Here is an 8,773-nt window from a genome sequence, read left to right as displayed (position 1 = left end):
TTCGCACTCATATAGTTGGTCTTCACTGGGATGAAATGATCTACTTTCGTCAATCGATCGACTACAACCCATATAGAGTCATAGCCTGAACGAGTCCTAGGCAATCCCGTGATAAAGTCAATGCCAAGCTTGTCCGACTTCCATCGACAATGGTTGTAGCAATCCTACTGGCTTCTGATGCTCTGCCTTAACTCTCTGACATACATCACATAGTGCTACATACTCAGCAATATCCTTCTTCATTCTTGTGCACCAGAAACTATCCTTCTAATCCAAATACATCTTAGTGTTTCCTAGGTGAATCGAATACCGCGAATCATGGGCCTCCTACAGAATCAACTTCCTGATGTCAGGATCATTAGGCACATATACGTGATCCTCAAACCATAAAGTATCGTTCTCATCCTCATGAAATCCTTTAGCCTTTCCTTTGCTCACCCTTTCCTTTATCTTGTTAATCTCCTTGTCAGTCTTCTGGGCTTCTCTGATCTTATCCATCAAAGTGGAATGAACTTCCAATGCTTCTACATAACCTTTCGGAACTATTTCCAAACATAGCTCATGAAGATCCTCTGCTAACTCCTTGGGTAATCCTCCATTCATGAGCGTATTAACATAACTCTTGTGACTCAACACATCGGCTACTACATTAGCCTTTCCGGGATGATGGTGCAATTTCATATCATAATCCTTAATGAGCTCCAACCTTCTCCTTTGCCCGAGATTCAACTCCTTCTGCGTGAAGATATATTTCAACTCTTGTGATCCGTGTATACCTCACAGTGGTTTCCGATGAGGAAATGTCTCCATGTCTTCAACGCATGCACTACGGCTGCTAACTCCAAATCATGAGTAGCATAATTTAAATCATGAGGTTTAAGCTGTCGTGAGGCATATGAAACAACTCTTCCCTCCTGCATAAGCACTGCTCCAAGTCCTCGACGATAAGCGTCGCAATACACTTGATAATCCTTACGTTGGTTTGGAACAATCAGCAACGGGGTTGTAACTAAACGTTTCTTCAACTCCTGAAAACTCGCTTCACACTCCTCAGTCCATTTGAACTTGGTGTCCTTCTTCAACAACTCTGTCATGGGTTTTGTAATCCTGGAGAAATTCTCAATGAAGCTCCGATAATATCCTGCGAGTCCAAGAAAACTTCTGATCTCTCCAAATGACATGGGTGCCGCCCATTTAGTCACAGAAAAAACCTTGGTAGGGTCTACTGCTATTCCTTCTCCTGATATAACATGTCCGAGAAATCCAAATTCCTTCAACCAAAACTCACATTTGCTGAACTTGGCATATAACTGATGTTCCCTGAGCTTCTCGAGAACCAAACGCAAATGCTCCTTATGCTCCTCTTCATTCTTCGAGTAGACCAATATATCATCAATGAACACCATGACGAACTTATCCAAAAACTCCATAAACACCTTGTTCATCATGTTCACCCTGCAGCGGTGAGCTCCTTTCCAATCTTGCAGAGCCAATCATCTGCAACAATCTGCTCGGTGCTACTACAGAACACCGGCGGATTCAGCCTTAGGAAACGGGCTAAGTGATCAACAGGTGGTGGTGATTGTGGATTGTTGTTGTTGTTGTTGCCTTGGTTCTGATTCTGGACTAGTAGCTGCATCAATGTATTCTGCTACTGGATCAATTGGGTGAGCTCTGGTGGGAAGGCAAATCCATTGTCACGTCTCGGAGGCATCTAATGGGTTTAGAAAAGATGAGAAAACGAAATATAATGAGGGCTAAAGGGGGAAAACACTACCCATATGCACATGATACAAACACAATCATATCACACCAATCAATTCAAACAAGGGCTTATAATCGGTCTAACTATCGTTACAAAAGTGCTCGGACTACTCTATATACATGGGGTATACTGCTAATAATATGGTGGTCGACTAGAAGTTTTGATCGGTGGAAGACTCCATGATATCCGCTCCAGCTTCATCAACGTAGTCATCATCGCTATCGTCGGGGTCAGAATCGATGCCGTCGGTGATGATGTTGTCCTCTGAACGAATGTCCTTGGAGTGGTCATCATCTCCTCCTAGCGCAGGGTCTCCCATGAATACTCCCAGCTTCCTTGTCAGGTCATCATTCTCCTCCACTAGTATCGTCATTTCCTCCTCATATCCGTCGTGTGTAGACTTGAGTTCCTCTTCTAGCTCCCAAAACCTAGTCATTGCCTTCTTCAGATCTATCATGCTTGCGCACATCTGGTTCTCCTGGCGGCGAATGTGCTGGTTTAACTCCTGGATGAAAGCTGCAATGGACCTATCCCTCCTGGTGTTGATCATCTCCCGTTGCTCATCTCGGCGCCCACATATCTGGTAGATAGTGCCCTTAATATCCTTGTGATAAACTTCTCCAATGCGTCCCATGGCGATGTGGGCTACCATGCTCTTTCCTAGACTCCAGGTTGGTGCATCAAAGGAAAACACTATGGGCTCAGTGACTGGCATGAACGTCCTTCCTGGAGCTTGAACTCGAATCATCCAACGCTCCTCTTCTGGTAAAGTGGCAATGTAGGTCCCGGTGAAGCTTGGTATTCCGATGTTCAGGTACCCAGTAACTTCCTTCAAGTGTCATTCAAAAAGGGTATCTTCATCCGGTTGTGTAAACTTGTTCCTTGAGTCCGCCATCCTATAGAGTGGAAAAGGGGAGAGGAGTCAGAAATGAGTAGAGAAGAGTGACCTATGGTTTATCTTAATGGTCGTATCCTACAGTTAGTGTGTGCTCTGATACCATCTTGTAGCGACCAGACCTCAAACAGTCTAGTCTCTGTGCATCAGTGTCATCCCTAGATCGGTAATGCTAACACGCACAGTACTCAAGGATTTATAATAGAGTTTCAATCACACACTTATTACATCGAATGTCTCAAAAGAGACTTTATTAGAACAATATGGCTTAAGGCCATCTAAATAAGATAACAACGGAAGGCTTGGAAGATAAAGTGAGTCCATCAACTCCAACGGCATAGCTGACTGAACGACAACGACCTATGGCACCTTACTCGCTGTCTGAAAAGTCTACAACATGATATGTTGCAGCCCGAAACGGGTTAGCACATGGAATATGCTGGCAATGTAACACATACAGTACTGAACAGAATAAATGCTATCACTACATGCATATATGGCTGGTGGAAGGCTCTATGGTTATAGTTTTGCATAAAGCCAATTTTTTCCTACAACAAAGGAATATATTTTATTTAACTATCATGGTGGTTGTTAAACATTGAGAAGGTTCCTCCAACTCAATCCCAATTAAACAATATCAAATACCCAACAAAATTTACTTAGAGTGATGAGATCAACATGATAATCCAAGAACCAGATACTCAAGATGTCCATAACCGAGGACACGGCTAACCATGATTAGTTTGTATACTCTGCAGAGGTTTGCGCACTTTTCCCCACAAGACTCGATCTCCTCCATTGAATTTCTCGCACTACATTGTGTTTGAGAAATGGATGATGAAGGCACAGTCTTTCAGAAGCATTAATTCTCTACTCCAGATAGACAGTACCACCTACATCCCCTACATCTGCTAGTCTACCTCTTCAAGAGCTCACGCAACATACTCAACTATGCCAGAGCCCATAATGGCTTGTGGCTGCACATGGAAGTTTCTAGCATGAATAATCTTATGATCCCTTTGAGCATGGGTGGCGAACCGTAGGATGATCACACGGGTACTCCGGGATATCCTAGGACAACACTGGATTCTCCAGGTGCCCGCAACCAATCCACCCAGATTTGTACTTAAGTAGCCACCTTAAGTTAAGCATTAATTAAAAATTCTCACATCTGTCATGGATACACTCACCCAATCCACGTCTACGAGCATAGCATAGCAATCCTAAGCATAACGTAGAAGTAACTCCCAAAGGTTTTATAGTAAACAGGACAATAGGTTCTACCTCATCATCTACTTCCCAAACCCACATGTTAATCAGATCCTAACCATGCAATGTTTGAGGATTGAACTAATGCATAAAAACTGGGTAATAAAGGGATATGATCAAAGTGTTACTTGCCTTGCTGATGATCCGCAAAACCTAGAGACTCGTAGTAGCGCGCTTCGCACTCCGGGAATTCTATCGCAAACAAACAATAGCATACATAATCACTCAAACAAGAAGCACGGGTAAAACTCAAATAAGAATATCTAACTAGAAAGTTCAACTGAAGAACTCTGGTTTGCAAAAAGAATCAAATCAAACGGAGCAACGAAACTCAAACTACGAACGAAACAAGCTTCGTTTACTAATCTGGATTAAAGTCAAATTTTAAAGTACCAAAATCATGTTTAAGTTGGTTAAATAGAAAGAGGGCTTCGAGACGAAGATTTAGGCGTTGGTTTCATCTAATTTGGATAAACGAGCGAAAAGTTATACTAGATTGAAGATCAGGACAGAAATCGCGATTGAAAATAATCACAGATAAACCCTGGAAAATAAAACGAGACGAACAGGCTAACGAACGAACCTTCGCTGTCTGAGACTAACCGACGAACATCGTTAGTTAAAACGAATGAACGAGGGGATGCTCGCTAAATAACTAAACCGAAAAAAACCGGGTCAATCTATTTAAAAAATAGATCTAGGGTTTAAAAAAACAAACGATTAACCGGAAAAAAACGACGAATGGTGGCGGCTACCTCCGGCGAGGTCCCGCAAAGCAAGGCGCGTGCGGCGGCGGCTCCGAGCGACGGTGGGCGGCGCGGGAGGCGGCGGGTGGTGCGGCGGCGGCGTGGAGCGGCTGCGTCGGCGCGGCAGGAGGTGGCGGCGGCGGCGGCGTGCTGCTGCTGCAGCTTGCGGGGCGGGGCGGGATGGCGATGTGGGGCGGTGGCAGCGGTATTTAAGGAGGGAAGGGGGCGAGGTGGCTTGGGGGAGGGGTTGGCGGCGGCGGGAGTCCGAGGTGGCGACGGCGGCCGGCGCGCGCGAGCGGGAGTCCGGCTCGGGGTCGGAGGCGCGAGCTGGGCCGGCTGGGCTTCGGCCCAGTCGGTCCGAACAGATTTCTTTTTTTAATAATTCTTTCGAAACAGAAAAATCCTAATAAATTATACAAGAATCTAAAAGTGCCAAAAATAATTTTGAGTGTCTAAGTAGAATATTTAGAACAAACTGAACATTTTTCTGGCCTAAAAATGCAGTTTGGAAAACATGCATATTTTTCTAATTCAAATAAAATAGCAATAAACAACCAAATAAAATAAAATTTGATTTTAATATTTTTCCTCCAATATTTCTTTTATTTTGGAGAAGTCATATTATCTCCTCTCTTTTGTTTTGATATTGGAAATATTTTTGGAGAGAAAATGATTAAAACCAAAATGATCCTCTTTTCAATATTTCAGAAAATTCAAATATGAAAATAACGAAATCCCCAACTCTCTCTGTGGGTCCTTGAGTTGCTTAGAATTTCTAGGATAAACCAAAATGCAATAAAATATGATATGCATATGATGACCTATGTATAACATTCCAAATTGAAAATTTGGGATGTTACATTTCGAGAATGCCGGTTGTAACATTATCGATCATTGGTTGCCGTTTTTACTGTTGCGCAACGGCCAACCCAACTTTCTCGTTGCCAGTGCTAGCTTCTCTCGTCGCCGGCTGCAACGTCGTCGTCTGTGGTTGTAGCTTTTCTCATCGCCGGTCGTAGTTTTTTTCGTTGCCGGTTGCAACATCGTCGTCTCTGGTCATAGCTTTTCTCATCGCTGGTTGCAACATCGTCTTCTCTGGTCGTAGCTTTTCTCGTTGCCGGTTGCAACATCGTCGTCTCTGATCATAGCTTTTCTCGTCTACGCCGGTGGCATAGGAAGCAGCGGAGCAGGAGGAGAGGTTTGTTGAGAAGGTGGCGTGGGAGGCGGCGGCCTTCTCGCCGGAGGAGAAACAGGTGAGCAACGGGAAAGGGATCGCCCTCATGCTGACGGGAAAGGAAGGCCGCGACTCCATGATGGCCGGCAGACGAGATCCGACAGGGGGGCATGCCGGCTTGGAGGAATAGCATGGATCATGCCAAAGGCGCTCGGCAAGGGGGTGGACGAAGGCTGTAGTCGCCATGAATGAGGCTGCGACGCTTTTTACCGAAATAAAGAAGGGGAGAGAGAGATGATGCTTTGATAATTTCGCTTCAGGTCCAAACCTATGAGGCTATGCTGCTCATCTCGTTTTAGGACAGGAAACGGCAGGAAAGATGAAGGTCTGGGGCGACAGCAGCTGGCACACAGCGACAGCCGAACCAGGACAAACCGCAAAGATGGGCGGAGTATGGGCCGAGGATATGTAACCATGCGCTACGCATAGTAATCTTTCTTCAGAGGTCGAATATGTGTCTTTTTTCTGAGTTGATCGAACATGTGTCATTTGAATTGAATGAAACTCAAAACAGGAACTAGTATAAAACTTGGGAATAGTTTGATCTCAAACCATAGTTCTAATTTGGTTTTTCAATTGGGCTGCTTTAGTTTGGTTGTAATGGGCTGAGCCGCTGTTGCAGTTTGGTTTGGCCTGGGCTTTAGTAATTAGTAGATTGGTTTGGTTTGGTCTGGACTGAGACAAATCGGTCTCAGACTGGTTTCAGTCTACCTAGGAAAACCGGTCGAGCCACCAATTTCTACCTCAACACGAGACACCTGCCAATACTTCGCGCTTCCAGCTTGGGTTAGGGATCGCTGGCCACCGGCGGCAGCTGTAGTTCCGACCGCAGCTTCCCCCACCCATCCGCTGTTGTCGCAGCGCCTCCGGACTTCTCCATCGCCATGCACGCCTGCTCATAGCTGTTGTCGTCTCCCCGCCAGTGCGCCGCTCCGAATAGAAGCTGTCGCCACCTCGCTGCCGGTGCGTCGGCCGGAATCGTAGCTACCACTGCCTCCCCGTTCCCCGGATGCTCCATCCCACCTTCGTCCTCCTCCCTCCCTCCAAACGATGTTCTTCCCATTTATTCAGAAATTTGAGATTTTTTTTTCTAGAGTACGCCAATGGCGTACCTTAGCTGTATAGAAGAGAGAAAAATATGTACAAGAGATTGTATGATAGATCGTCACAAACCGACGATCCCATCCAACCAGTCCCCTACCCTAGGCGGACTACTCACAAAAACGTTGGACTCCTACCACTCCCGCTAACTTCCAGAGATGTATCTCCTGGAAGATTAGATTCACCATCGCAAACTCATCGCAAATAGTACCGGATTGAAACACCCTAGCATTCCTTTGCTTCCATAACTCCGGCAGATCAACATGACAAACGCGTCGAAGCCCTTCGTGTCCGCGGAACTCACCTGCTTGCGCGCATTCATCCACCATTGTTATAGCAAATCATGATGCACAGGGCTCAGGTTGGTATCGATGCCAACTTTGGCAAAGCATTGGTACCAGACCTGTCGCGCGAAGGCACACTGAATCATGAGGTGATCTACATTGTCCTCCTCCTGGTCGCAAAGAAAGCACGTGGAGGCCGTGTCCTGCAAACCATGCCTGAGTCTCCGGTCCGACCAGATGCGGTTTTGGATAGCTAGCCACATGAAAATCTTATAGGTTAGGGGGGCTCCGTTTTTCCAAATGGCGGCGGCAGGTGCAAAACTGATACCACCGGAGCAGAGCATCCGATAAGCCGACGCCGCAGAATAGCTACCAGACTCATGCCATGCCCAGATCGCCTTGCCTCCACCGCCAGGAGAAATATCTATGTGCATAAGTGCGTCCCAAAGATGTATAAACTGCATCAGCTCCTCTGTCGATAGATTCTCCGGCAAGTCCTTGAGCCACGCATGCTGGTGTAGCCCCTCGCTGACTAGCCATGAATTGACAGTCCTCGTCTTGACCTTAGCTACCAGGCCAGGGGCCATCTCAGTGATCGTGTAACCTTGCACCCATCTGTCCTTCCAAAATAGAATTCTCGTGCTGTCTCCGATCTCCCACTTCACCAGGCTATTGAACTGTGGTGGACCTGTTTATCAGTTGTGAGATTCAATCCTTGCCATGACCTGCTATCGTCCAGCCTGCGTAGCCATTCCCATCTCAACCGAAGGGCAAGACCGTGTTTACTGAGGTCCAAAATGCCCAAACCACCCAGCTGTTTAGGGCGACACACTCTCCGCCAAGATACTGTGCACTTCCCGCCACTGAAGGCATCAGAACCAGCCCAAAAGAACGCACGACAGCCCTGATCCACTTTCTCGATCGCCCACTTCGGTGCCTCCGCCACAATTAGGTGATGCGTGGGACGCGCCCTCATCACTTGTTGCACAAGAATCAGCCTTCCCGGACATGTAACCAGGCCTCTTTGCCATCCTGGCAAGATTTTGAGCGCTCCATCCACCATGCATTGCCATTCAAAACGAGTCAATTGTTTGATCCCAAGCTGTAGACCCAGATATTTACACGAGAAGTGGTCAATCTTCCACTGTAGCACGCTTCTGACCACCTCCTCGTCCTGCTCCTCTCCCCGGATCAGAATTGCTGAAGACTTGGAAAAGTTAACTTGCAATCCTGAGGCCTTTCCAAAGATCATGAGTACTTCCTTGACAAAAGCAATATCTTTCCGAGAAGGTCTAATGAAGAGTACCACGTCATCTGCATATAGCGATAACCTTTGCAAGGGCTTGCAACCATTCAAGTTCTCCAAAACTCTGAGCTCATGCGCCTTGATTATGATCTCCGTGAGGGTCTCCATAGCAATAACGAAAAGCAGCGGAGAGATCGAGTCTCCCTGTCTAAGGCCACAAGCATGCCTGAATT

This window comes from Triticum aestivum, chromosome 4B (assembly GCF_018294505.1).
Source record: "Triticum aestivum cultivar Chinese Spring chromosome 4B, IWGSC CS RefSeq v2.1, whole genome shotgun sequence".
Taxonomy (NCBI): domain Eukaryota; kingdom Viridiplantae; phylum Streptophyta; class Magnoliopsida; order Poales; family Poaceae; genus Triticum; species Triticum aestivum.
This window is presented reverse-complemented; position numbering follows the sequence as displayed.